This window comes from Podarcis tiliguerta (genome assembly GCF_965153285.1).
Source record: "Podarcis tiliguerta genome assembly, chromosome: 14".
NCBI classification, from domain to species: domain Eukaryota; kingdom Metazoa; phylum Chordata; class Lepidosauria; order Squamata; family Lacertidae; genus Podarcis; species Podarcis tiliguerta.
The window spans coordinates 27,476,783-27,504,630 of NC_139547.1; the positions used below are offsets into that span (position 1 = coordinate 27,476,783).

The following is a 27,848-nucleotide window of genomic DNA, read 5'->3' on the forward strand; positions in this document are numbered from 1 at the left end:
CTGCTGGGGGGTGGGGTTAGTGCTATGAGCCCTTCCAGCTTCTTCTCAAGTTGTATATATGAGTAAGTAAAATCATATATCCTAAAGACACCACAGTCTCTGTTAAGTTGTGGGTGAACATATCAGACGACACAGCGATTCTTCAAACAGCTCTTGCTTATTCACAGAACAGAACTGAACTGAACTGAAGGGTTCAGCCAGTCTGCTTATATAGAGCTCCACTACAACGCAACAGTAACCACTTTTCTGTAACTATCCAATCACTGAACGTCACTTTCAATCCCTTATTTGCATATGTGGACCTGAGTGAAAACTATCTACAGTATCCCCCTGCTGGCCCAGGGTGGGAACTTCAGTACATAACAGTCTCCTCATTCCAAGGAAACTGAACCTGCGTAAGTGCCTGGGAGCCCTGGGTTCTCTCGCCACTCAGAGATTGGGATGGCATGTACCAGTATAAGAAGGTCCCAGGGTGAATCTCCGATGGCATCACCAGGTAGGACTGGGGAGGACCCACTGGAGAGCTAATGCCCAGTCAGTGTGGAACAGTACTGACCAATGGTCTGGCTCGGTCTGCGGCAGCTTGTCCCTAAAGAGCCAGTGAGAGAAGACTGTGACGATGCACTTGTTTCTCTTCTCTGTAGGAAATTATGTTCATGTAGGCTTTTCCTGACGTGACCTGGGTTTCGGGTGTAAAAAATGGCGTCGGGAATTTTGCTGAATCAGCAAAATGTCAGGGAAAACCTGAATGCATGGCGTGATGGAAAAAGCAGCAGAAACAGCTCAAAAAACTTTAAATCACTATTTTTGGGTTAGGTTTCCCCAAGGAAGCGCAACAATTTTGGGGGCTTCTTAAAAAAAAAAAGTTCAGGAGTTTTACTTTTTGAAATATGGCAACCCTAGTTCATGGCAAAGTAAGCCTGTCTCTTTTTGAAAAATTCTTCACAGGCAGAGACCTTTGGAGATGAAATGTAAGTGGAATATCTCCATGTGACCTTAATCCTCTATGGCAATGAAAACTTCTTCTTCTTCTTCTTCTTCTTCTTCTTCTTCTTCTTCTTCTTCTTCTTCTTCTTCTCCTCCTCCTCCTCCTCCTCCTCCTCCTTCACATTTCTACCCCACCTCTGGTTCTTCCCCTCCTCATTCAATCCCCACAACAACCCTGTGAGGTAGGTTAGGCTGAGAGGCAGTGACTGGCCCAAGGGTCACCCAATGAGCTTCAGGGCCAAGTGGGGATTTGAACCCTGGTCTCCGAGGTCCCCGTTCAAGACTCTAACCACCACACCACACTGCCTCTCATCAATTCTGCCAGGAGGCTGCAGCGAGAATGATGGGCAGATTTCAGAGAGCTGACCTACAGAGTCTAGGCAGAATTCAGTCTTGGCAGATTAACTGTTGGGCCTGGGCTCTAGGCGTTATATGTAGGGCTGCCTTGGAAGATGGTTCTGAAACTCCAGAGGACCAAGGTGTTGTGACACCACCTCTAATGGTCCGCCTCTCCCCCATTTCATACTAACCAATCTAACCACTACACCACCACTGGCTCTCCTATGGCCTCTGGTTGGGTTTCTAGTGTGTGTTAATGAGTCTGCTTCACTTACATCTTCTGGTTGGCAGTGAGAGACTCCTGCGAGCTCCTTCAAAAATAATTTGCTTTTCAGAGGGGTGGGAAGTGCTTGGGAAGCATTATATTTTTACTGGTGTGTGTGTGTGTGTGTGTGTCCGTCCCTTGGAAGTGAGCACACACACACATCCACCTGAAGCAAAGAAGCTTCCTTTTGAATTTGCTTACGTGCAAATTGAGGCGCCCTTAATGAGGCAGCCAAGGCTGGCGGATAAAGCACAAAGCCAATTAGCTGTCTTGGAAAAGAAAAAGAAGAAGAAGAAAACCCGACGTGTTCATTAGCATGAAAATAAAGCTAAACTTTTAGGAGATAATTGCATCTCCCTTAAAAAAAAAAAAGTATTCTTGATCTATGACAGTCTCATAAATATGCATTCTTATATAAATACTCTTCCCGAAGGCAGGAATATGTGCCCCAGAAATATCTGAACCGTTTCAGACAGTGACAAAACCAAACCAAAAGGAATTCTTCTTCCTTTCCTAAGCCTCCCTACCCAATATGATAAAATCATCGGCAACACGACCGTGTCCTTGAGGGGGAAGGGCTGCAGTTTGGTGGGAGAGCATCTGCTTGGGTTGCAGAAGGTTCAATCCCTGATGCCATTTCTAGGTGGGGTGGCAGAGACCCCTCGCCTGAAACCCTGGAGAGCCTCTGCCAGTCAGTGCAGGCAATACTGAGCTAGATAGGCCTGACTCCGGAGGACTCAGCAGCTTCCTATATACAGTGGTACCTCGGGTTACATACACTTCGGGTTACAGACGCTTCAGGTTACAGCCTCCGCTAACCCAGAAATATTACCTCAGGTTAAGAACTTTGCTTCAGGATGAGAACAGAAATCATGCTCCGGCGGCGTGGCGGCAGCAGGAGGCCCCATTAGCTAAAGTGGTGCTTCAGGTTAAGAACAGTTTCAGGTTAAGAACGGACCTCCGGAACATAATAAGTACTTAACCTGAGGTACCACTGTATGCCCATTTTAGACTTCATACAGCACCCTCCAGCCTCTGCAGGAGAACCTGTGTGGTGGGCCAGGGAGACCTGGGTTCAAATTCCCCAGGCAGCCACAAAGCCCACACTGGGTTTCATGCTATCTCTAGCCCAGTCGGTAGAATATAAGACTTTTAACCCCAGGTGTCATGAGTTCAAGCCACTCATTGGGTGAAACATTCCTGCATTGCAGAGGGTTGGACTAGATGGACCCTCAAGGCCCCTTACAACTCTACGGTTCTATGATTCTATTCTGCGCCTAACTTACCTCACAAAGTTGTTGTGCAGATAAATGCGTGAAGTGTGTACACGCTGCCTTGAGCTCCTTGGAGAAACAGTGGGATATAAATATAATGATAAATAAAACCTTGCGCCTTCTATAGAGTTCTGTGGGCTGGCGTCTCACCCTGAGCTGAATTGGGCCAACTGTTTCCTTGACTCCCTCACGAAGCTGTGCTGCATCAGGAAGGTCTTGAAAACAGAGAGGCAGTGTGTCTAGACTGTTGGAGACCAGGGTTCAAATCTTCCCACTGGGCCATGAAGCTCTCTGGGTGAGCTTGGGCCTCTCAGCCTGACCTACTTCACAGGGTTGTTGTGGGGATTAAATGAGGAGAATTGAACTGTGGATGCCACCTTGAGCTCCTTGGAGGAGTAAGGTAAAGGGACCCCTGACCATTAGGTCCAGTCGTAGCCAACTCTGGGGTTGTGGCGCTCATCTCGCTTTATTGGCCGAGGGAGCCGGCGTACAGCTTCCGGGTCATGTGGCCAGTATGACTAAGCCGCTTCTGGCGAACCAGAGCAGCACACGGAAATGCTGTTTACCTTCCCGCCGGAGTGGTACCTATTTATCTACTTGCACTTTGATGTGCTTTTGAACTGCTAGGTGGGCAGGAGCTGGGACTGAGCGACGGGAGCTCACCCCCTCATGGGGATTCGTACTGCCAACCTTCTGATTGGCAAGTCCTAGGCTCTGTGGTTTAACCCACAGCGCCACCCATGTCCCTCCTTGGAGGAGTAGGTGGGATATAAATGCTAAAAATGATTATGACGGTGATGTCAATAGAATGGGGCTGATGGGAAATGAAGTCCAAAACATCTGTAAGATGCCAGGTGGGCAAATGTTAAGTAGCTGTTAAGATGTCTGGCTTGGTAGCCCATAGTAAGACCCTCCTCCCAGCTTGTTTCCATGTATTTCCCAGCCTCAATCTCATCTTTCAGCTGTGGGTGTCAACACCGAGACAGATGCTAAACCAGAAGTGCTTAAACAGACTTTCCAAGCGAGGGGGTGGAAAGCCATCCTGCCGTTCTCTTTCCTCTTAAGGTGTTAAGTGCTGAATTCTCCGACTCCTTTGCAGAACCCAAACACTTAAAAGATTAAGCTGGGAGAAGATCTGGGCATGAGCAATTGACGGCTTCTGTTGTGAGTAGCACTACCAAGAAAAGAAATTTAACTTAGCTTTCCCCTGGGGCTTTGGGCATGATGTGTGAGAGAATTGGCCTGTCAGGCACAGAGTGGGAGTGGGGTGAATATACCAACAGCAGGAAAAACCCTAGATGGATATTGGAATGGCTGCTTAGGAAATGCATTCGATTGCTGAAAACTGTGGCATAGGGCAGGATGGGAAGGGAAGAAGGAAATCATGGACTTGTAAAAAAGTAGGGTTGGAAGAGATCTGAGGGGTCATCTAGCCTGACCCCCTGCAATGCAGGAAGTCCCTTGTCATAGACTTCATTGAAGAGCATCTTTTCACCCCCTCGCTGTTGGCTTGCTCGCTGGCACTCTCCCCCCAAGTATTGTAGGGGGCGAAGTAGATGACCCTTTGAGCCCCCTTCAGCTCTACGATTCTATGATGCTAAGTAGTGACGAGGATTGAGTCACAACATGTACACGTCTGCGGACAGGCGGGGCCTTCTTCGCTCAGGCCCCTTGCCACTTGGAAAGCATATGCCAACATTATCTCAGAAGCAGAGATGAGAATACGCTGCCTGGCGCTCAAAACACAGCTGATCAACAGACATATGTATGAACTGAGTAACCATTTCTTGCAAGGATCCCAGGCTGTGCACACACCATATGTCTGAAGTCCACACACCCAAGGATCCTGGGGGCTGTAGTTTACCCCTTGCAGAGCTACAATTCCCAGCACCCTTAAACTACAGTTTCCAGGATTCTCTGCAGGGCAGTGGGAGTCTTTATTCCCTGCCTCTTTGGTGTTCAGGGTGCTGCCTCTCTCTTCACAGACATAATTGGGTTTGGCAGCTAAATATAATAGCCAAGCACCTGTTCCCCGCAGCTGTCATGAAAGCCGCTGCTAATGGCACCAGAGAGAGGCCTGAGGGATTGGTTGCAAATACTCTTTGGGCAGCAGGTGCCGGGAGCAATGGCCAGCCTGCTTGAGCACTCTGAAATACAAGCAGCTAATGGGTAACCCAGGACGAGGGAGATTGGAGGACCTAATGGAGGGGATTAGCAAGGACCCGGGCTGGGAAAGGCCACAGTCAGGCCTTCTTCTGAGGCTGTGACGGCCATTTTGGAAAGTGATCAAAGGCCGGTCTCTCTCTGACAAGGGTCTGTCATCAGGAAATCACTGTCCACAGCCAGCCAGCTGGGTGTTAGGGACTGTTCTGTATGGGTTAGGGATGGCAAGAGCTACTCAGAGCTCCTCTCTCTCTCATGCACACACGCAAACACACATCTCTTGTCTCACGAATACATTTTCTTTAAGCAGATTTATAGCAGAATTACTTGAGTTTATGCATCTGAGCACAGAATGAACCTTTAACTGACAGCACTCTCCCACCCTGGCCCTGCTATCACAGTGGAGACTACCTCCGTACAGTGGTACCTCGGGTTAAGTACTTAATTCGCTCCAGAGGTCTGTTCTTAACCTGAAACTGTTCTTAACCTGAAGCACCACTTTAGCTAATGGAGCCTCCCACTGCTGCCACGCCGCTGGAGCACGATTTCTGGTCCCATCCTGAAGCAAAGTTCTTAACCTGAGGTAATATTTCTGGGTTAGTGGAGTCTGTAACCTGAAGTGTATGTAAGCTGCGGTACCACTGTATTATTATTGGGCATTTGGGAAATGGTACATATCAAGCCCTATGCCTGGTACTTCCTTATCATAATAACATAAGCATAGCCTGCTGGATCAGGCCAATGGCCCACCTAGTCCAGCATCCTGTTCCCACCGAGATGCCTGTGGGAAATGAGCAACGGTGGAAGCAGAGGATAGCATAGCCAATAGGCCTCTCCTCCATGAATTTCTCTCATCCTCTTTTCATAGAATCATAGAATCATAGAGTTGGAAGAGACCACAAGGGCCATCGAGTCCAACCCCCTGCCAAGCAGGAAACACCATCAGAGCACTCCTGACATATGGTTGTCAAGCCTCTGCTTAAAGACCTCCAAAGAAGGAGACTCCACCACACTCCTTGGCAGCAAATTCCACTGTCGAACAGCTCTTACCGTCAGGAAGTTCTTCCTAATGTTTAGGTGGAATCTTCTTTCTTGTAGTTTGGATCCATTGCTCCGTGTCCGCTTCTCTGGAGCAGCAGAAAACAACCTTTCTCCCTCCTCTATGTGACATCCTTTTATATATTTGAACATGGCTATTATATCACCCCTTAACCTCCTCTTCTCCAGGCTAAACATGCCCAGCTCCCTTAGCCGTTCCTCATAAGGCATCGTTTCCAGGCCTTTGACCATTTTTTGAAGCTGTCCAAATTGGTGGCCAGCACTGCTTCCTGGGGCAGCGAGTTCCATAGTTCAATTTTGCACTGTGTGAAGAATATTTTTTTAAAAAAAAATCTGTATTGAATCTTCCAAAGGTCATCTTCATGAGATACCCACAAATCCTGGTGATTTGAGAGATGAAAACTTTTCTCCATCTGCTTTCCCCATGCCATGCATAATTTTTTTAACTTCTATCATGTTGTCTTCGCCTCACCTTTTCTCTAAACTGAAAAGACCCAACTGCTGAAACCTTTAGTCATAGGGAAGCTATTCCACCCCCTTGATCATGACTCTGAAGGAGCCAATTTTGCTTGACTTGCTGGCTATTCAGGGCTCCACCACAACATGGAGGATGTGCCATAGGGAGGGCAGTGTGGGGAGGAGTCCAAGTGCTGTTTAGAATAATATAATGGTAGAGTTGAAACGTCAATGAGTCCACCCCACCCCACTGGCCTCTCCCTTCATCCCATCTTCCCTGCCTTGAAAAAGCAACTTGGCAGAAAAGTTGGGATATGTCAATTTTGATTTCTCTCTATTTTCTGTTTCTCCTATTTCTAGTCTTAGGCTCTACACATCAGCTTGTGATTTATTTATTTTTTAAAATAAGTTCTCATGGAAGTTATTCATCGTTTTAGCACGAATTTCTCCTGATTTGTATGCAATTTGTTCACTGTGTGCATTTTTGCAAAAAAAATTATCCTGGTATAGTGCATGTTGATATTTTCACTAATATGTATATGCGTTTTATTCTAGTAGATGCATTTTCCTACGCATTGTTTGGCCGAAGAACTGCATTGCAAAATTCAAAGAATTGTGAATTTTGAAGGAAACCGTTTTGATTTGTATAATTAGGCAGATTAGATCACCTCTCATTTAAACGCAGACTTCATCAAATTTTTGTCCCACCCATTCACACAACTCCTTCCTTGGCCACCTCAAAAGCAAGGTAAGCGTGAAGTACCCCACAGATAAGAATTTCACTGAAATGTTCTTTCCCTTTTGATCATTTTGGAAGGCAGTTTCTTTTCCCATTAATTGATGGAGAACAGTTTTTTTTAAAAACCAACAAGAGGGACTTTTCAGAATGTGGTGCTTCTAAAGACAATATTCATAACAATATGTTAATGATAAAATGCAAATATTTATGTATTGGCAACCCCTGGAAAATTAATATGAAACTCCGAGGTAATCTTGCAGGTATTTCTATAACAAATTTCTTAAGCATCGTCCTCTTTTGCGTGAATACTCCCAGTCCCTGTTGCATCCTGCATTTATCTCTGTGCCTTTGAAAAGGAGATGGGAGGCTGGGAAACTGAGCTCGGGGAACACAGGGTGAACTCTGTTGCTCCGATATAAAGTGCCCTGTAATTCTATATGTGGACAGGATGTTGGCTTAACATCGTATCGGCAAGACGGGCCTTCCGGGGGGGGCCGTGCCTTTTAACATGCTGCTGACAGAGAGCAAACAGGCTGCCCTCTTGATCCAGGAGGGCTTGGGTTTCTCCCCCATCCATCACTCCCATAATAGCCCCGAGGACAAAAAGGGTTCAAAGACACCCAATCCCAAATCTTGGGATAAACTGCAGGCACAGGGGGATGAATTCCAAGATTTAAATGTTCCTTAAAAATGAGTGAAAGTGATCTCAAATCTGGAATTATAATGAATTCTGGTGACATTTAAGGACTGGGGAATGAGTATTTACACCGTTGTTCCCTGAGGGTCTTCATTAGTTACCACAGCCTTAAAAAGATTCATAGGATATATTATGTAGCTTATTAAGAATCAGTGCCTGAATTTGTTTGTTTTTCTGTTCTTGGCATCTGTGAATTTCAGTTTCAACCAGTTTCCCATTTTTTCCCCACTGGGGAAAAAAAGGAATATCGTACAGATAAACAAACAAACCAAGGAGCATTGCAGGAAGGGGGAGGGAGTCTTTGCCAGCCATATCAGCAAAATCCAAAGGCTCCTTTCCACAGTAGCTGTAGTCAAGAGGTAAAGTGCCCAAGGCTGGACACAATGTGCTTAAAATGTCATTATCCCTCTTAACAGGAGTAACGGTGTTCTGTTGAGTAAACCGTCTGTTTGCTTTGGAGTCAATACAATGGCTGGCCGGCGGGTTTGATGAATGGTTCAACGTACATATAAGTCACTTATTAATCCACTGTGACAATGCAGACCGCGCTTTTCCCATGTTCATTGTCTAGGGGGCATCATGCTACCATGGAGCCTCTGTTTCCACTGACACACACACACTCTGCACACACATCTCCCACGGCATGTTTCATAAACAGATCCCTCGGATTACGATCAGATAATTTCGATTTGAATGCTATTTGGACAATGGGACCATGTGATGATATTGTATGCCCTCATCCACCTCGACTGGCTGCGACGGCACCTGAACCTGTCTGGCTTGTGCCTCCTAAGTAGGAGGAGCTTCGGGGCAGCGTGGGAGGGGTTGGTTAAGGAAGATCTCGCCCCACCCCCAAGAAACACTCGGAAGTGGCTGCTGGCACATGAGACCACACGGCACAATACGTTTGTCAGTCTTTAAGATCCGAGAACCGTAGTTGAGTTGGAAGGAACGTCAAGGCTCATCCAGTCCAATCTCCTCTACAATGAATTGCAGCTAAAGATAACTGTCCAACATTTGTTTAAAATCCTCCAATGCCATCATCGCATTCTTGGTTCTTCAAACATTATCTTGACCCGTTGCAATCTGTCCTTGTTTTAGCACCAAAACAAGAGCAATCTACCTGTGTTCTCATGAACCAGACCTTTGGATTTAGTAAGTTAAGCATTTAAAGCTTACTTAACAGTGTGTGGTCTGGTCATTACGAGAGGGATAAAGGGAGGGAGACAAGAGCTTTAAAGCAGACTAAGTGGGATATGCAAACCTATTTTCCACTCTGAAAGTGATTTTTACTCTGCTGGAGGCTCTCTCACCCGAGAGAGTGGGCAGAGCCCTGCCTTTTGAATCTATGCACCCACATTTTCTTATGTTAATTACACACATGTGGGTCAGATCTGTTTTCCACCTCCAGGGACCCCGCACCACTTTCCTAACAACACTCCTGCAAGCTTTTGAGTTTGTGTACTGTTGTTGTTGTTTGAAGGGTGGGATTTGGCTAAAATTGGAAATTAGTTTAATAGATTTCAATAAGGTACCACCTACCTTCCTCCCCTCCTCATTTCAGTAACGCTTTAAGAGGTGAAGAGCCCATAATTAAACTATGGAACTCACTGCCACAGGAGGCAGTGATGGCCACCAACTTAGATGGCTTTAAAAGAGAATTAGACAAATTCATGGAAGAGAGGGCTATTGATGCCTACTAACCACAATGTTAAGGGACGCAGGTGGTGCTGTGGGTTAAACCACAGAGTCTAGGACTTGCCAATCAGAAGGTCGGCAGTTTGAATCCCCGCAATGGGGTGAGCTCCGGTTGCTCGGTCCCTGCTCCTGCCAACCTAGCAGTTTGAAAGCATGTCAAAGTGCAAGTAGATAAATAGGTACCGCTCCGGCGGGAAGGTAAACGGCATTTCCGTGCGCTGCTCTGGTTTGCCAGAAGCGGCTTAGTCATGCTGGCCACATGACCGGAAGCTGTATGCCGGCTCCCTTGGCCAATAAAGCAAGATGAGCGCCACAACCCCAGAGTCAGCCACGACTGGACCTAATGGTCAGGGGTCCCTTTACCTTTTAACCACAATGGCTATGCTCAGCCTCTACTCTAGGAGGCAGCAATGCTCCTGAATCACAGGAGGGGAGAGGGTTCTTGTGCACAGATGCTGCTTGCAGGCTTCCCACAGGCATCTGGTCATGCCCCCCCCCCCCCGGACTAGATGGGCCATTGGCCTGATCCAGCAGGCTCTTTTTGTACTAGCTCCTAGCCCTGAAAAAAAGGAGACCTATCCACTATCTCAACGATTATTCATTTAAATGTTAACCTCTTGACTAATCTGCCTCATTCTCACTGGAGACCTCTTTTGCTATCTGCATTGCAATGTTTATCCCCTGCAATTTCTGAAAGGATAAGAGGACCATCAAGCTTTTCCTAGTTAAACGCAACCCTGACATTTCAGGTAATCCAGGCGCTGGCCTCAAGCTGCTCTTTGCCCGCTCTCCTCTCTTCCTCCCTCACAATGATTAACTTTGCTATCCACACAAGGCCCGGCTAATCTCTGCACTGCAAATACGGCTGTTAGCAAAAGCAAGCTATAATGAGCGCAAAATGCAACCCTTCCATTTAAAATGCAGCCTATCTGTAAGCTCAGGATGAAGGCCAAGAATGTACGATGCCTTAGGAGGTCTTCTGAGAATGGAGATGCCAGCGATTGAAACTGCAGCCTTCCGCATGCAGGGCAGATAGATGCTCTACCCCTGAGCCATTCTCTTCCCAGAAAATGGGACTTTAAGCTTACAGCCCCTGGCAATTTTCCTGCACGCGTGAGCTAATCCTAATGTCTGTAGTGCATCCCCTGCTCACTGTCACCACTGGTGTGCTGCATCCCCTGCTGGACTCGCTTCCCTTGGGTTGGGACCTCTGGGGCAGGTCTGCAGGGTCTGCTCAAATTTGGGTGGGTGGCATTTGGAAAGTAGCTTTTCTTAAGGACGTAAGAAGAACCTGATGTTTGTGGGGTGGTGGTCTTGGGCTACTTCTGTGATGTATGCATGATGTTTTGTGGGGTGGTCTTGGGCTACAGGGCGGGCAATTTAAAATGTCTATATAAGGGCAGGCATACCTTTGTTCTGGGTCCTCCTTTCTCCTGCGTGTTGCAACAGTTCAATAAAGATCAGGCTTACCAGCTGCTTTTCTTCTCAATATTCTCTGGTTGGCCTCTGTTATTTTCTCCTGCCGATGGAGCAGTGGTGTAGCGTGGGGGGTGCAGGGGGGGCCGGCCGCACCGGGCGCAACATCTGGGGGGGTGCGCTCGCATTCGCAGCTCTCTGCCCCCTGCTAAAATCCACGGGTTAGGGGGCGCAAATTACTTGCCTTGCCCCGGGTGCTGACAACCCACGCTACGCCACTGCGATGGAGAACCTACAAAGGACTCTATAAGGGCTCTTGTGTCCCCGAGAAGGGAATAAGGGTAGATTTTGTTTACAACAGACACCTGGTTGGCCAACGTGAGAACATGATGCTGGACTAGATGGGGCACTGGCCTGATCCAGCAGGCTCTTCTCATGTGGCTATGTTAACACCGAGATGACTCAGGGTGGTGGGAAGCCTCTCAGGAAGCCTCCGTTAATTTTTATTGCTTCATGGATTTAAGGATTTGGAGGAAGATAAATTCCACGGAGCCCTCCACTGCCAGCTCACCCGGATAACATTTGCATGCTCTGGGTGTTTGCTGCCTTGCTGATCCCTCTCAAATTCCGCTCCCTGTTCAAACTTTTTCCCCCTCCACCTTGCGAAGGATCAGTGGCTACATCAAAGGTTACGTGAAGGTTGTCCACATTCCTTCCGAGCTGTTTGCACAGCCCTCCAGTTTGCTCTGCTAACACCCCAGGCAGCTCTCCTTGCAATCGCTTTGTTTGCCCAGCATTAGGCCCCTGTTTGCCCAAACACCTCAGAGAATCCGAGGGGGGCGGGGCGGCGGGCTTTCTAAACATTGGGTCCCATCTGTCAATCAATAACACCAATCAGTTTCCTGATACAAACAGCAAACTCTGCCAAAGCCAATATTTGCCCAACTTTTACTAACTCTTTGTGTGTCATTGGGTTTGGCTTTTTTTTTTTAAGCGTAAAATGCATCTGAGCAGACGTTTTGTACACAGAATTGTCCTCGCTTAATGGTTAACTCTGGGCAAACAGAATGTATGATTTCAGTTAACGGAAGGGGCAAAAAAACAAAACGAGAAGGGGGGGAAAACAACCGGGATTTTTATTGCCACCTTTTAAAGAGGAGAAGAAAGGACTGGGGGAGGCGATTTGCATAAATACAGGGGTTGTTATCTGTTACCATAGGCAGCTATGAAAAAGGGCAAGAAAAAGGACTCCATTGAGTCAGCCGCGTACACACCCAGCCCCACAGGCTCACCTTTGACTGGTGTGTGTTTCAGGTGATGTTTATGCAGGCTACAGACCCATAAACCCACTGATGTCATTACTGTGGAATGGGAACAGCACAACACTACAAGATCCATGCACACATTCTGCAAGGGACAAAGTTCTCCACGGTCTGCCTTGGGAGTCCAGGGGTGCCAACTTGAATAAAATATTGGGGGGGGGGGAGAGTTCCAGGTAAGCCTTGCCCCACATAATCAATCACAAGACGATTCATTGGAGGTTTTAAGCTGAGGTTCGGTGGCCACCTGTCAGGAATTCTTGAGCTGTGATTCCTCCATTGCAGGGGGTTGGACTAGATGACTCCAGGGTGTCCCTTTCAACTCCACAGTTCTATGATTCCATGACTTGTTTACAGGCTGTGCTTCAGTCTTTGGCTTTCTTCCTCCTTGCCCCCTTTTAAGTTCTTAACATTTCTTCCGTGCCTTTTCAATATCCCTCCTGGAGCTCGGCTTGCGTCAAAGCGATTAGATCTCACAGCCCCCCTAAGGATGACAATACTGCTTGTCTTGTAAAGGTATTTCTTTATTATATCATTTCTTTATTTTTGCTGGAGGTTTGTTCAGAGAGAGAGAGAGAGAGAGAGCGTGCTTCTAGCAGCTCAGTTCATGTTTAATTCATTATGTTTTGCCAAGAAAAGGAAAACCCAGGAAGAACTGGGCCAGATAATGATCTGCCAAGAGGTGTGTGTGTGTGTGTTTAATATATCACATTTTGGTAATCAAATAAATCTCCTTTTGAGATAAATGTCAGAAGTATTTTAAAAGCTTTTCTTCACAGGGAAGAAGCCTTTCGCTGAAAGGGGCATCAAACAGTCATTTTCACAAGGAAAAGATCCCTAAATTGGGTCTGAGAAGGATGGAGAGAGGATAGAAAAGATACCTGAACAGCAGCCTCCCCCAAGCTGGTGCTCGCCAGATGTTTTGGGCTGTGGCTTCCATCAGTCCCAGCCAGCTGTTTTCTTCCCCTCTTGTCTAAATGCCAGAACTTGAACTGCCCTGTGATCACCTTCTTAAATTTTGTAGGGAAGGTAAAATCAGCAGGAGGCAAACAGGTTGAATCATAGAACTGCAGAGACAGCAGGGGTTGTTTAACGCACCGCAATGCAGGGGTCTTAACTAAAGCATCCATGACAGAACAGCCATCCAACCTCCAGCTTAAAAACCTCCAGTGAAGGAGAGCCCGCCACCTTCTGAGGGAGTCCACGCCACTGCCAAGCAGCTCTAACCATCACAAAGTTATTTAGTTCAGTGTTAACTAAACTTAGGTCTCCAGCTGCTTTTGGACTACAACTCCCATCATCCCTAGCTAGCAGGACCAGTGGTCAGGGATGATGGGAACTGTAGTCCAAAAACATCTATATTATACAGTGGTACCTTGGGTTACATACGCTTCAGGTTACAGACTCCGCTAACCCAGAAATAGTACCTCGGGTTAAGGACTTTGCTACAGGATGAGAACAGCAGCGGCACAACGGCAGCAGGAGGCCCCATTAGCTAAGGTGGTGCTTCAGATTAAGAACAATTTCAGATTAAGAACGGACCTCCAGAACGAATTAAGTTATTAAGGTGCAACTGTATTACATTTATATTCAACCTTCTCTTCAAAGAGCCCAAGGTGGCATACATAACTTCCCCTCCTCCTCATTTTATCCTTACAACAGCCATGTGAGGTAGGTTAGGCTAAGAGACAGCAACTAGCCCAAGCTCACACAATGAGCTTCACAGCTCATTCAGTGGTCCCAGGGTGGGGGTTATAACCATTTTAGAACACAATGGGCAGTATCCAGCTAGTGTATCCCATCATCTCAAGGATTTCCGCTTGAGCAATGGAACGTGCCCCTCTCCTCCCCCTGTGCCCTCCCCAGATCTGCTCTGGAGGTTTGGGGGAACCCCTAGAATAAATTTAGTCGGTGCATGGGAGGAGGGGCGGGAAGAATATTTGCAAATTCTTGTGTTGAGGAGACATGATAATTGTTCAATATTCTATTAGAATGGGACTCAGTGCTGCCGCTGCGACCAGAAATTGGCCAGGAGGGGACCAGCAGGCGCTCACACCTCACTGGTAAAACTGTGGAGATTCTCTTGGTCCCCCCAAAAAGCCAATACTTAAATTCAAACAGAAGGTGGCGCTAGATGAAAAATGATGGCTTTTTGACCTCCCCACCCCCAGCTTCATGCTCCTTCTTTATTGGAAGAAAAGATTGCTGTACTTCTGATAGCATCAGAAGGGTTCGTGTGGAGGGGGTTGGGGATCTACAGTGATAGGAAGAAGAATATGTGTATAGTGAACATCTCCCCATCCACTAACTTAGAGTGGTGGGCCATTATTTATTCCAGCCTTGCCCTTTCCAAATGCTGGCAAGCACATTTATTTATTAGAATTGTAGAGTTGAGAGGTGCCCCAAAGGCCATTTAGTCCAGCCCCCTGCAACGCAGGAATCCCGGCTATCTGTTTACTCGACCTATTTCTTAGCAATGCCCCTCATTCCCCCTGAAGCCAGGAAATGTTGCCACTGCTGGGCGATCCAAATAAATAAGGAAGCCCAGAGGCTCCCAAAATCTTACTAGGTTTTATGGCAGTCCAAATGTATTGCTTATTTATTCAGAAGTGAACCCTGTTTAAATCAGCGGGGCTTTCAGCCATGAAATATTGAAATGCACAAACATTATTGACAGGCCCAGTGCCATCAAATGAATCCAAATAGAGTAATGCAGTGATTGCCACTTTGCCGCTAAATAACCTACCAATATGTGGTCTCTAATCTACAGTGCTTGGGAAGGGAGATTCTCTTCTATCCATTAATGGAGCCTCTGCTTTGCATGGAGAATGTCCCAGATTTGGTTCCTGGCATCTCCAGGAAAAGGGGCTGGGAAAAGGTTCCACTGGAAATCATGTAAAGCCACTCCCAGCTGGTGTCAACATTGCTGGTTGACATCCATCTGTCTAGGGAGACAGTGGAGGAGCGAGCCTTTGGAACTGTATATATTTGCTAAGAATTACATAACATACCCTCTAGATGGAAACCCAGGCAGATGGGTGGGGTACAAATAATAATAATAATAATAATAATAATAATAATAATAATAATAATAATAACAACATTTCTCTGATGAAAATAGAGATGATGATGATGATGATGATACTATTTATACCCCCCATGTGACTGTATTGGCCGAGCCACTCTGGGTGGCTTCCAACATGTATAAAAACACAATAAAACATTAAATGTTAAAAAAAACTTCTCTATATAGGGCTGCCTTCAGATGGCTCAGGAGTCAGATAACTCCATACCCTCCAACATTTCTCAGTTAAAAATAGGACACTCTAAGGGAATGTGGGACATTCTGGGATCAAATCAGAAACTGGGATGGCTTCTGTAAATCTGGGTCTGTCCCTGGAAAATAGGGACACTTGGAAGGTCTGAAAACATATACAGTGGTACCTCTGGTTAAGAACTTAATTCGTTCTGGAGGTTCATTCTTAACCTGAAACTGTTCTTAACCTGAGGTACCACTTTAGCTAATGGGGCCTCCTGCTGCTGCTGCACAATTTCTGTTCTCATCCTGAAGCAAAGTTCTTAACCTGAGGTACTATTTCTGGGTTAGCGGAGTCTGTAACCTGAAGCGTCTGTAACCCGAGGTACCACTGTAGAAGGTTTTGGGGCTCAAAGCCTCCTTCTGGACTGCTTGTTCCCAGTAATCTGTACTGCCTGTCTCCCCACCCACACCCTCCCCGTCATTGGGCCCTGAGGATAGATATTGGTTGTGGCTAATAGTGTGCGTCGATTTCTGGCTGTTTGTGTTGCATGGGTACACAGGGTGCCACCACAACCTGTGGTTGTTTGAACTAGCGGGGAGCGTCGATGCCAGCATGAAACCCAACAGCTGTACTTGGGCATGTCCCACCCCCATGCTGCACCGCTCTCACCCCCCTCCCCATCCCAAGTACCATTATGGCACCATATCCTACATGGGCCTGATGGATTGGTTTCCCTGTTGTGCTCTGTGTTATCGCAGCCCTGTTCTAATGCTAGTCAAACATCATGGTGAATAGCCCAACTCAATGGCAGCCGTGTTGGGCTGGAGAGTCAATATTAGCTGAGCAAACAGCGCAAACAAAGAGTTGCTATTTGCGTAGCTATGAGGAGCTGTGTGCTTTTGTCACCAAACAGGCCACTTGGAAATTGCGTGAAAAGGAAAGCTCAGAATTCTCTTGCTCAGCAAATGCTCTCTGTCAGGGTTAAAAACAGGCTGTGTTTTTTGTTGTTGTTAAGCAAGTATATTTAAGATCAAGGCTGGTTCCCATGCTTTCATAAGAGCCTGCAGGATCAGGCCAATGGGCATCTTGTCCAGCATCCTGTTCTCACAGTGGCCAACCAGATGCCTGTGGGAAACCCGCAATCAGGATTCGAACACAAGAGCCATCTCCCCTGCTGCGGTTTCAAGCAACTATTAATCAGGAGCATTGCTTGCTTGGTAGAACACGAGACTCTGAATCTCAGGGTTGTGGGTTCGAGCCCCACATCGGGCAAAAGATTCCTGCATTTCAGGGGGTTGGACTAGATGACCCTCGTGGTCCCTTCCAACTCGAAAAATCTATGATTCCATTATTCCAACTGTAGAGGAAGAGCCTAGGCATCATGGCCAGTAGCAACAGAAACAAATGACCAGCATTAGGAAGAGCTGTTTGACAGTGGAGTCACCTCTTCGTTGGAAGTTTTTAAACAGAGTTTAGATGGGGATTCTTGAGCTGTGATTCCTGCATTGCAGGGGGTTAGACTAGATGTCCTTTGAGGGTCCCTTCCAACTCCACATTTCTATGATTCTATGCCCATCTGACACATTGTTCCCTGGGTCCCCATATGGGTGGCAGAAGGGCTGTCAGGCTTCCTGATATTCAGTCTTACACACATGTGTGTGAATCAGCTCTACAAATGTGCACATTTCAGCTTCAGAATTCCAGTGCGGTGGCCTTGTCACCGAGGAAGCTCATTTACAGTGCAATTATGGCAGGAGTCAGAGGCTGTTTGGAATAACGAAGCCCCCGTGGCAGACGCCGTTGCATTAATTTTATTTATCTCGAGTGGGTGAGTGGGAACGAGTGGCAGAGGCAGAAAAATAATTGTTTTGCTTCTAGGTCACTGGGATTGCTTATCGGGAGGGATCTCGGAGGCGCTGCTTTCCCCGGCAGAGAAGAGCGTGATATGAAATGCAGAAGGCACAGCCGCGGTGCATAAATAGGAACATAATTTCTGAAAAATGGAATTAATGAGGCAATGAGGTTGTCTTAATGAGTGCAAGGTCTGCTGTAAATGTCACCGCGCCAATGTCTTCATTGTAAATTACCGTATGAATTTCTGAACACCATTTCGAGAGGCAGAAATGAGTCGTGGGGTGGGGAAGAGGAAGGAGAGGCTGCGGGCGCATTGGGGGGTCAGTTTCCAGGAGAGGGACGGGCAAATGTGCTGTGAAATTGGGCTCGCTCGCCAGCCCAGCAGGATGGCAGGTACAGGGCGGCTGTGTGTAGTTAAAGGTTAAAGGGACCCCTGACCATTAGGTCCAGTCGTGGCCGACTCTGGGGTTTATTGGCCGAGGGAGCCGGCGTACAGCTTCCGGGTCATGTGGCCAGCATGACTAAGCCGCTTCTGGCGAACCAGAGCAGCGCACGGGAACACCGTTTACCTTCCCGCCAGAGTGGTACCTATTTATCTACTTGCACTCTGTCGTGCTTTTGAACTGCTAGGTTGGCAGGAGCAGGGACCGAGCAATGGGAGCTCACCCTGTCACGGGGATTCGAACCGCGACCTTCTGATCTGCAAGCCCTAGGCTCTAAGGTTTAACCCACAGGGCCCCAAACAGACACGACACATAAGGAAAAAGGATGGGGAGGGATAAGGGGGGGAAATGCAAGCTTAGGCACTGGTTCTTAAAAGTTACAGTTCTTCCTAGGAGCAGCTGGGATGAAATGGTTTGTATAACCTATGTTTCAACTGCTTTTCATTCCGAATTTTAAATTTTAACTTGTCTTGGGACCTGGTGGTGAAGGGCGAGTAATAAATTTAAGGATGATGATAATGCCGCCAGGTGGGGTGACAGGCAGTCAGGAGATGCATGCAGAGCTGCGGTGAGCTTCCGTTTTCCATCCAAACATCGGGGATGGAGGATGCAGGATCAGGGCGAGGCGAGGCGGAGTCTACAGCTTAGGAAGTGCACACCTTCCACTTGTTGAGTTGTAGCTCATTTCCTTGAATGGGAGCTGTTGGATAGGGGCCAAGGGGTATCACCTGGTTTGCTGTGACCTATTGGGATAAAGAGGAATACCTAGGTGCATAGCCTACATTGGGCCAGAACCATGGGATGCCAGATTGAGAGCAGTTGCAGGCATTTTTTTCCATTTCATTTATTTCATCTGCTCTACAGTGGTACCTCGGATTAAGAACTTAATTCGTTCTTAACCTGAAACTCTTCTTAACCTGAAGCACCACTTTAGCTAATGGGGCCTCCTGCTGCTCCTGTGCCGCTGGAGCACGATTTGTGTTCTCATCCTGAAGCAAAGTTCTTAACCCGAGGTACTATTTCTGGGTTAGTGGAGTCTGTAACCTGAAGCGTCTGTAACCTGAAGTGTCTGTAACCTGAGGTACCACTGTATTAATATCCCACCTTTCCTTCAAGTAGCTCAAGGTGGTTGCATGGTTCTCCCTTGCCCCATTTTATCATCACAACAACCTTGCGAGGTAGGCTAGGCTGAGGCTAGGCTGAGAGTGACTGGCCATTTATCTCATTGTTCACTGTAGCAAAATCAGGCCACTATTTGTGGATTGGAAGCAACAACCATCCAGTCTTTACTGGGCTAATTTCATTCTGGATGGGGGATGAATAAGCAAATATTGACAATTTCTGCTCCCATTTCTGTTTTCACTGAATTTCTCCTTGAGGAGTCTCATGGGGAGAGAGGGCATTCTGCAGAGCAGCGTAGATTAAGTTTGCTTGCCTTATTGATCTGAACTGAAACTCCCATTTTCCAAAGCCAGTCCCATGCCTATTGAAGGACCCGATACAACTTGACTTGGAGGAGGACAGCACCAGTTGCTGTGTCTGGATTCACACTCGCCTCTTCAGTTAGCATTCCAAAGGAGCCTGTGCTCATTTGACGGATGCTCTCTATCTCTGGAGCTGCTCCTGTGAAAAGTGGCTGTGCTTCTAAGGAAGTCAGAATCTTCCTTTGGGTGCCAAAACCTTCTTTGATGCAGCTCTAAAACAAACAAGACTCCTTGGGCTCTCTCCTCCTCTTACCCTTTCAACAAACAGCCTGAGTCAATGTTGGCGCTTTTGCCACCTTCAGATGCATATGATGGCTGTAGCTTCCTTTTCGGATAGAAAGGGCGCCCGTCAACGCCCTGAAAACAAGCCAGGAAGATGACGATTCTTTTCTTTTTTTCCAGGCAGGTGTGATCTAATCAAAACATGTAACTGTTTAATTCCTCTCATTCAGTTGAAGAAGGCAAATGGCAGGCCTGGCACACTGCTCCTCCTCTGCTCCGACAAGCCCAGTGAATTCCCCCTGTGCTTCCGGTGAGTGACTGGCCATTTCTGGGTTCCCTAAGCAGAAGGAGGGGCTGATGGCTCTGGGCAGCTAAAGCACTGCCCTAGGCTTCTATTATTATTATTATTATTATTATTATTATTATTATTATTATTATATACACCACCCATTTGGCTGGGTTTCCCCAGCCACTCTGGGCGGCTCACAGAATATATAGATGTTACATACTAAAACATCAAACATTAAAAACTTCCCGATACAGGGCTGCCTTCAAATGTCTGATCCCTATGGATTAGGGATGCCTGAATCTGTCCAATTTGAGTTTTCTCCATTTCTCATTTTTATGACTTCAAATTCAGGTCTTCACATTGTCAAATAGTTAAAAAAAATGTTTTTAATCCTCATTAAAAACCAGTATTTCAGTGGAAATTTCATAAAATCATAAAGTTGTAGAGTTGGAAGGGACCTCAGGAGTAATCTAGACCAACCCCTGCAATATTTGAATGTACATGCTATTCTGCCTAATAGATACATTTATTATTATTTTTTGCAAAGCATATTGGGTAGAATTCAACTCAGTTTTACTGAGAGCAGACTCGTTGAAATTAATGGACCTAACTTAGTTAAGACCTTAATTAAGTCTATGCTAAGTAAAGCTTAGTTGAATATCACCCAATTTCTCCTAAAATAATGCATTTTTGCATTTTTGTATATTCACAATTATATGTATTTTTATGCACACTTTAAGTAAGAGTATGCATTTTTGCACGCATTACTTGACTAGAGAAATGCATTGCAAAACACATAGCACTGGGGCTGTTAAAGGATAGCTGTGTTTCAATTTTCATATTGCATACATGCAAATTAGACAGTTTCCTCTTCACAAGCAAACTGAATCGAATTTCTCTCCCATCCGGGTGTTGCTGGACTACAACTCCCATCATCCATGGAGACTGGCCATGCTTGCTGAGGCTGATGGGAATTAGAGTCCAACAACATAGGAGGGCACTAGAAGCCTGAAATAGCATCATGGGGTGGTGGGGATTTCCTTCACCACATTCATCGTCATAAAAAGAAATGCTTCTTTCACATTTATTCATTCATTTTATCTAACAGAATTTGCATGCTGCTTAATTGTAAAAACCTCTGAGCAGTTGACATAAAATACAACCGAAACCTATAGATAAAAGTCAGAAATTAAAAACAAGATAAAATCAGCCTTGAGGTTTTTAAACTGCTTTGAGGTTAAAATTATCGTTGTTATTTAATAAACAAATCATGCATATGAGGTTTCACTTTTCCTGAAGATGCTTTTTTAAAAAAACAAACCAAACCACCAGAAAGGAACTTCTGTTGCTTGCAAACAAAGGTTTTGCAACTTCCAGACATCCCTCTGTGGCCTCCCTTCTCTTAGGCCAATTAGGAGGTGCCATCTGCCCAGCGTCTGTTTGCTTTCTGAAGAAGGAAATGGGGTAAAAAATCGACAAAGGGCTCTCTCCCCCCCATCAAGAAGTGTCAGCCTTTTGTGAAGATGTTTGCACTCAGCTTACATGTCAACAAACTCTTAATCTGCCTGGTCTGGCAGAGGGAAAGACAAATATTGATTCTCCAGGCTCACAAGATGGCCTCGCCATTGTTTTCATGTCAGCGTGATCTCAGGAGGTTAAGGAATGATTTTGGAGGTTCTCTGGCTTGGGCTTGTAGCCAACCAACCAAGTTCTACTCAGAGAAGAGCCATAGGGTAGAATCATAAAATCATTAGGGTCCACTAGGGTCATCTTGTCCTGTCTCATGCAATGAAAGAGTCTTTTGCAAAAGAAGACAAAGTTCCACCCAGAGAGGAATGCCTGGTGAAGATGATGGACTATGCCGAAATGGCGAAACTGACTTGGAAACTCAGAAACCAGGAAGAGAAGAATTTTAAGAAGGACGTTGTGCATCTCTACGCATCTTCCAGTGCCTGAACTCCAGGGATGGTGGCTGCAAGCGCAGCTCACCCTGGCATCATCTCGCCTCGCAGAACTGGCTTGGCAATGATGCCAACCCCACAGCTGCCAAGTTGAGACTTGATGGGCAGGAGCAGCATGAGTGGCTGCTGAGAGAGAAACTTGGCAGCGGGCGAGAGGCCTTCTGAGTGGCGTCTCTCGGGTATGTTTAGCCTGCCTGCCTGAGAAAGTGAAGAAGCCCCAAGTCGGCAAATGTGCAATCTTTCCTGGAGCTATTTATAGAAGGAGATGATGAGAGACAAGCATCATTCAAGGAGGGAGGGTGCCGGGATGCGGGGGGGGGGGGGGGGAGGAGAGAGAAAGAGAAAAAGAAGGGGAGGGAGGAGTGCGAAAGGCTGGCAGCTTCCTTATGGCTCAGCCCAATTTGCCATCAGCCATCGAGGCACCTCAGCTGTCAATCTGCATCTGCAATCTGGCTGCATGTGGGCCCCATCCACAGGAAGCAGGGTGGGGCTTCTGAGATTGGCATGGAATGAATTTAAATATAAGTATGAATATGAATTTAAATTTAAATATTTATGTATGTATGTATGTATGTATTTATTTATTTATTTATTTATTTATTTTGGAAAGGGCATGTGCTTCAATCGCACACATGAAAAAAGAAAGGAAGGAAGGAAGGAAGGAAGGAAGGAAGGAAGGAAGGAAGGAAAAGAAAATGCAGATTTGGGTTGTTTTGGTCACAATTCCTGAAAGAATTATGATTATTGGTATTGGGAGCAGGGGTAGCATACCCTCCAAGTGTCCCAATTTTCCAGGGACAATACCGGAATTACGAAAGCCATCCCAACTTCTGATTTGATCCCGGGATGTCCCTGTTTCCTCTGCCAGCGCCATAAGTGCTGAGCTCAGGGAGGAGGATGAGCCAACGCTTGTCCCAAGTGACGATGACAGCAGTGGCAGAGGCTGCCAGGAAGCATCCCGTTGTCTCTCTCAAATGACAAGTAAGGAGATCCCAGCAAAATCTCAGGAAGAACTTTCTGGTGGCAAGAGCCATTCGACACTGGAACAGACTACATCAGAAGGTGGTGGACTTTGCCACCTTGGAGGTTTTCCAACAGACGTTGGGTGCTCATCTGTCAGGGATTCTTTAGATGTGATTCCTGTGTTGCTGTGGGGGTTGGACTAGATTGGACTATCTATCTATGATTCTAGGAAAGCTGGCTTTTGCTTACAAAATGCCCTCTCTGACGTCACAGCCTGGCTTGCAAGACAAACAACTCACATTCCATGGTGGGAAAAGACTTCAGATGCAATAATTGTGGCCTAGAGTTGGCTGTTGAGATGTGGAGTTTGGGAGGGGAAGATAGGGAGAACATGTGAAAGCTATTGATCTCAGAGCATCCGTGAACACGCTCTTATTAACCAGCAGTAAATCTCAGCTGCTTTATAATTAGGTTGCTTCCTTCCCTTTGAACTCTCATCGCAAAGAGCCATTACTTAATTTGGCTGCCTTGATTTATATCTGAGAGGAAATACTAGGTTTGCTGGCATCACCACTTACGCTTGAAAGGGTGTTCACATTTGTTAGGGTTTTCTTCCCCAGGGAATTGTGTTTCTCTCTGAAGCTTTTGTTGTGTAACTTGTGTGGGATCACACAAACATAGCCATCGCTGCCCCGGGGGCTGTATATTGTCCGTAGTGGTTGCCTTTGGTGGAACAGAACGCTGTCTCCCAGGATCAGAGCTGTGATCCAGGGCACGTCTACTCTGCAAATACGAACCGGTTTCAGATGTGTATCGCTATCATTTCATTGCCATCGGAACAAACTGCAATCATGTTAATGTTTGCATTGCAGTAAGATACAGATCACTCCTTTCTGCCTATGTTGGATTTCTGGAAATATGGCTGAAATCAGGGGTTGCCAGAATTGGATGTGGCGGTGAGGAAGCTGAGGCTCATTTGGGTAAAAGGGTTGCAAAGGTATATGAGGGTAGGATGGAAAGGCAGTGTGGTGTAGTGGTTAGAGTCTTGGCGTCGGAAGTGGGAGAGCCAGGTTCAAATCCTCACTTGGACATGAAGATCACTGGGCGACTTTGGTCCAGACACTCCCTCTCTCAGCCTAACTTACTTCACAGGGCCATTGTGGAGATTAACTGAGGAAGAGGAGGAGAATCAGGTGGTTACCTTGAGCTCCTTGGAGGAAAAGGTGGGATATGAATACATAAATAAGGTGGCGAAAGAAGCCTTCTTCTCCACAGTAGAATGGTCAAAGGGCTGAAGCAAGTCCCCTATGAGGAAAGAGCACAACTTTTGGGCCTTCGTAGCTTGGGCAGGGGAAGTCAACAGCAGCAGCAGCAACAACAACATTAATAATAATTTCTATGTTGGCCATCTGACTGGGTTGCCCCAGCCAGTCTAGGCAGCTTCCAGTCAAGTAAGGAGGGGACATGATAAAGATGTCTAAAATTATGTGGAGACTTCCTGTGGGCATCTGACCGGCCACTGTGGCTACATTCACACGACACACTTAAAGCATCACTTTGAACTGTCATGGCTTCCAACCAAGGAATTCTGGGAACTGCAGTTCGTTAAGTTGTTAGGAGGCCCCCTATTCTTCCTCCCAGTGCTACAATTCCCAGAGTTCCCAGTGAAGAGGAATCAAATGTTGAACCACTCTGTGGAATTGGGTTTCCTGACAACTCTCAGCACTCTATTTTATTTTATTTTATTTTATTATTTTATTTTATTTTATTATTTTATTTATTATTTATACCCCACTTCTCTCCCCCCACACACCCCAAGGAGCTCAAGATGTACATGAATCTTTCCCTCATTTAATCCCCTCAACAACCCTGTGAAGTAGGCTAGGCTGAGAGTAAATGACTGGCCCAAGGGGAGCTCCATGGTTGAATGGGATTTGAACCCTCGACTGTCCCAGGTCCTAGTCTGAAAGTCAGGAGGCATTTCTTTCGGTGCCACACTCTCACAGGAGGCAGTTGACTCGCGTGAGAGCATGGCACCACAGCAAACTCCAGCGCCAGCTGCTCCTCTTCCCCAAGTTTGGCAGTGAAGGTGGTGCTAGAGGGGGTGGGAATGGGACAGTCTGGGATCCAATCAGAAGCTGGAATGGCTTCTGTAATTCCGGGGTGTCCCAGGGAAATCAGGATGGTTGAGGAGTATGCACCACACTAGCCCTTAACAAACGACAGTTCCCAGAATCCTTTGGGGGAAAGCCATGACTGTTCAAAGTGGTACCATAGTCCTTTAAATGTATCATGCGAATGGGGACACTGTGAGACTAGGATGCTTGACTAAAAGGGGTTCTGTTTAGATCCTGCAGCCAGGTTTCTCGCCTCTTCTTATCCATGCACTTGCAAACAGAACTGATAGGAGTTTGGGGAGGGTTTGAGATCACCGGCTTCCTAGGAAAAAGTTCAAATGGATCATCTCTCGAGCCAGGCGTGACTGGCTGGGGGCCTCCCGCAGCTCTTCACACGTTGAAGAAGAGAGCCTCAGGCATGGCTGGCTCCAGGAGTCTTTCAGATGTTTGTTTTAAAATTTCAACGCTGCCTTTTCCACTTCAGTCGAGATGCTCATGGAAAGTAAGGGATGGGATTAGAGTAAAAAAAAAAAAGTAACATAAACAATAAAACAGAGCTGGTGTGGTGTAGGAGTTAAAGTGTCGAACTAGGGCCTAGGAAAGACCGGGTTCAAATCGCCCCCTTGGCCAGGAAACTCACTGCATGACTTTGGACCAGTCACTGCCCCTTGCAGCCTAACCTACCTTGCAGGGCTGTTGTGGAGATAAAATAAAGCATACCCTCTAACGTTTATCCAATGAAAATAGGGACGTCCCCTTCCATCACGATAATTTACTATTTATACCCCACACGTATAGCACAGCCACTCTGGGCAGCTTCCAACATATATAAAAACATAATAAAACATTAAACATTTAGAAACTTCCCTATACAGGATTGCCCTCAGATGACTCAGGGGTCAGATAACTCCATACCCTCCAACATTTCTCCGATGAAAATAGGGACATCCTAAGGAAAAGCGGGACATTCCGGGATCAAATCAGAAACCGGGACATTCCTGGAAAATAGGGACACTGGGAGGGTCTGATAAAGGAGGCAGGAGAGGACTATGTCCGCCACTTTGAGCTCCTTGGAAGAAAGGAGGAATATACTGTAGGTGAGAAATAAATGCAATAAAATAAAATGAAAGTAAATAAATTATGACTCTAACCAGACCACCCAAGCCTCTTGACACCCTAATCTTTCCTCCATCTTAACCAGGATTATTTTTTCTTCCTTGTGAGAATTAATAGGGTGTTTGTTTGTGTGTGTGTGTGTGTGTGTGTGTGTTTGGTTGTAATAGGCCTCGGTTGCCCTTGGCAACTTTGTCGGAGTTCACTTGTCTGTTCACTTCTCTCTAAATCTTCCTTTTTCTCCCCTTCGGGCTCTTTCCTGTCAGGTCGCAGCCGAGGAAAAAGTAAACAGAATAGAGAAAGAACAACAACCCTGTAGCTGACACAAGAAGGGCTTGGTTTCCCCAGGTGCCCCTGAGGATTCTCGCATCACCTCTGCTGTTGACAGATGGCTTTTGCTTTTCGCTTTTGAATTTTGTGTCAATGACTTTCCAGTGACTGGAATACATTATGTTCTCGGGTCCCGCCCTGGCTCTCGAGATGCTTTTAATTTGTAGGTTTAAGCTTAAATTCCTCGACGGGTGCCAACTTTTCTGTTTGTTTTCCTCGGGAGCGCTTTGCGCTATGGGTTTCGGTAACTGTTAACCGTTGGGGGGCATTAATTGCAGCTCCCGAGGTCATCTTTCAGAGCTGACTTATATTTCTGTCGACACCAGAGTTGCTCCTCGACGACCTGCCTTTCTGCTGCGGCGCAGCTTTTTTTGACTCCTGTAATTACCCTCTGAATTTAAGCTGATTATGTCGACTTTGGAGGCTGCGTGTTTGTTTAATTCATCCATTGCTGGGTGTTTGCACAGCAGCTCCGCGAGTAAACACAAAACTGATTGCGCATCTCTCATAAAAAAAGGGTTTGCCCGATGGCTGTTTCCCCAAAGATACAGTCAAGTAAACAGGACGAATTTCTCCAGAGCTGGCTGGTATCTGCTCTCTTTCACAGCCGTGTGAAATGTCAAATCACCCAGGCTTTCTGCAAATGTTTCCAAATGGAATCACCTAAAAACCAGCTACTGCCTCCAATGAGCCACCTCCTGCTGTTGACCAAACCGCTTTTGATGCCAAGGAATATTGTTTGATGGAGGAAGGAGCCGTGCTCGGAATGTTGGCAAACAGTTCAGCTTCTGTGTGTGAAGTGAAAGGTCCATTTGGGGGAAAAATGCCTTCAAGCAGGGCTGCGCTGAAACAGGACCTCTCATTTCTCGATATTTTTGCTCCCCTGAGAAAGAAGCTTCTGCTTTTCCTCCTCATTCTCAGAGACTTTGAAAATGTCTCATGCCCTCCAACATTCATCTGATGAAAATAGGGACATCCTGCTTAATAATAATAATCATAATAAATTTTATTATTTATACCCCACCCATCTGTCTAGGTTGCCCTAGCCACTCTGGGCAGCTTCCAACATATATAAAACATAACAAAGCATTAAACATTTAAAAACTTCCATATACATGACTGCCTTCAGATGTATTCTAAAGTTTGTGTGGTTGCTTATCTCCTTGGCTTGGGAGTTGCGTAAAAGCTCTTTACATGCCAGGTAACCCCAAGCAGACCTGACACAAGAAGAGCTTTTGTCTCCACCTTACTTGGATTTAACTTACTCAATTTCAACCAGCCCGCTTTCAACCACGTATGGTTGAAATCACACAAATTAAGTCGCACATAAGCTGTAATCATACTGGATATTATTTAACACTATCAAATACTCAAAAAGTAATAATCAGTTTGGGAAATGC

The 27,848-nt window shown here is 46.3% G+C and overlaps 1 long non-coding RNA gene across 2 annotated transcripts; it reads left to right on the forward strand.

Annotated features, from left to right (window-relative positions):
- Nucleotides 1–255: 255 nt before the first annotated feature.
- Nucleotides 256–27,560, forward strand: LOC310663910. Of its 2 annotated transcripts, XR_014504664.1 has the most exons (4): nucleotides 256–496; nucleotides 3,965–4,029; nucleotides 19,856–19,985; nucleotides 26,385–27,560. It is a non-coding gene; the product is annotated as an uncharacterized lncRNA (long non-coding RNA). The 2 variants fall into 2 exon arrangements; XR_014504665.1 differs by lacking the exons at nucleotides 256–496; nucleotides 3,965–4,029 and adding an exon at nucleotides 12,545–12,928.
- The last annotated feature ends 288 nt before the right edge of the window (nucleotides 27,561–27,848 follow it).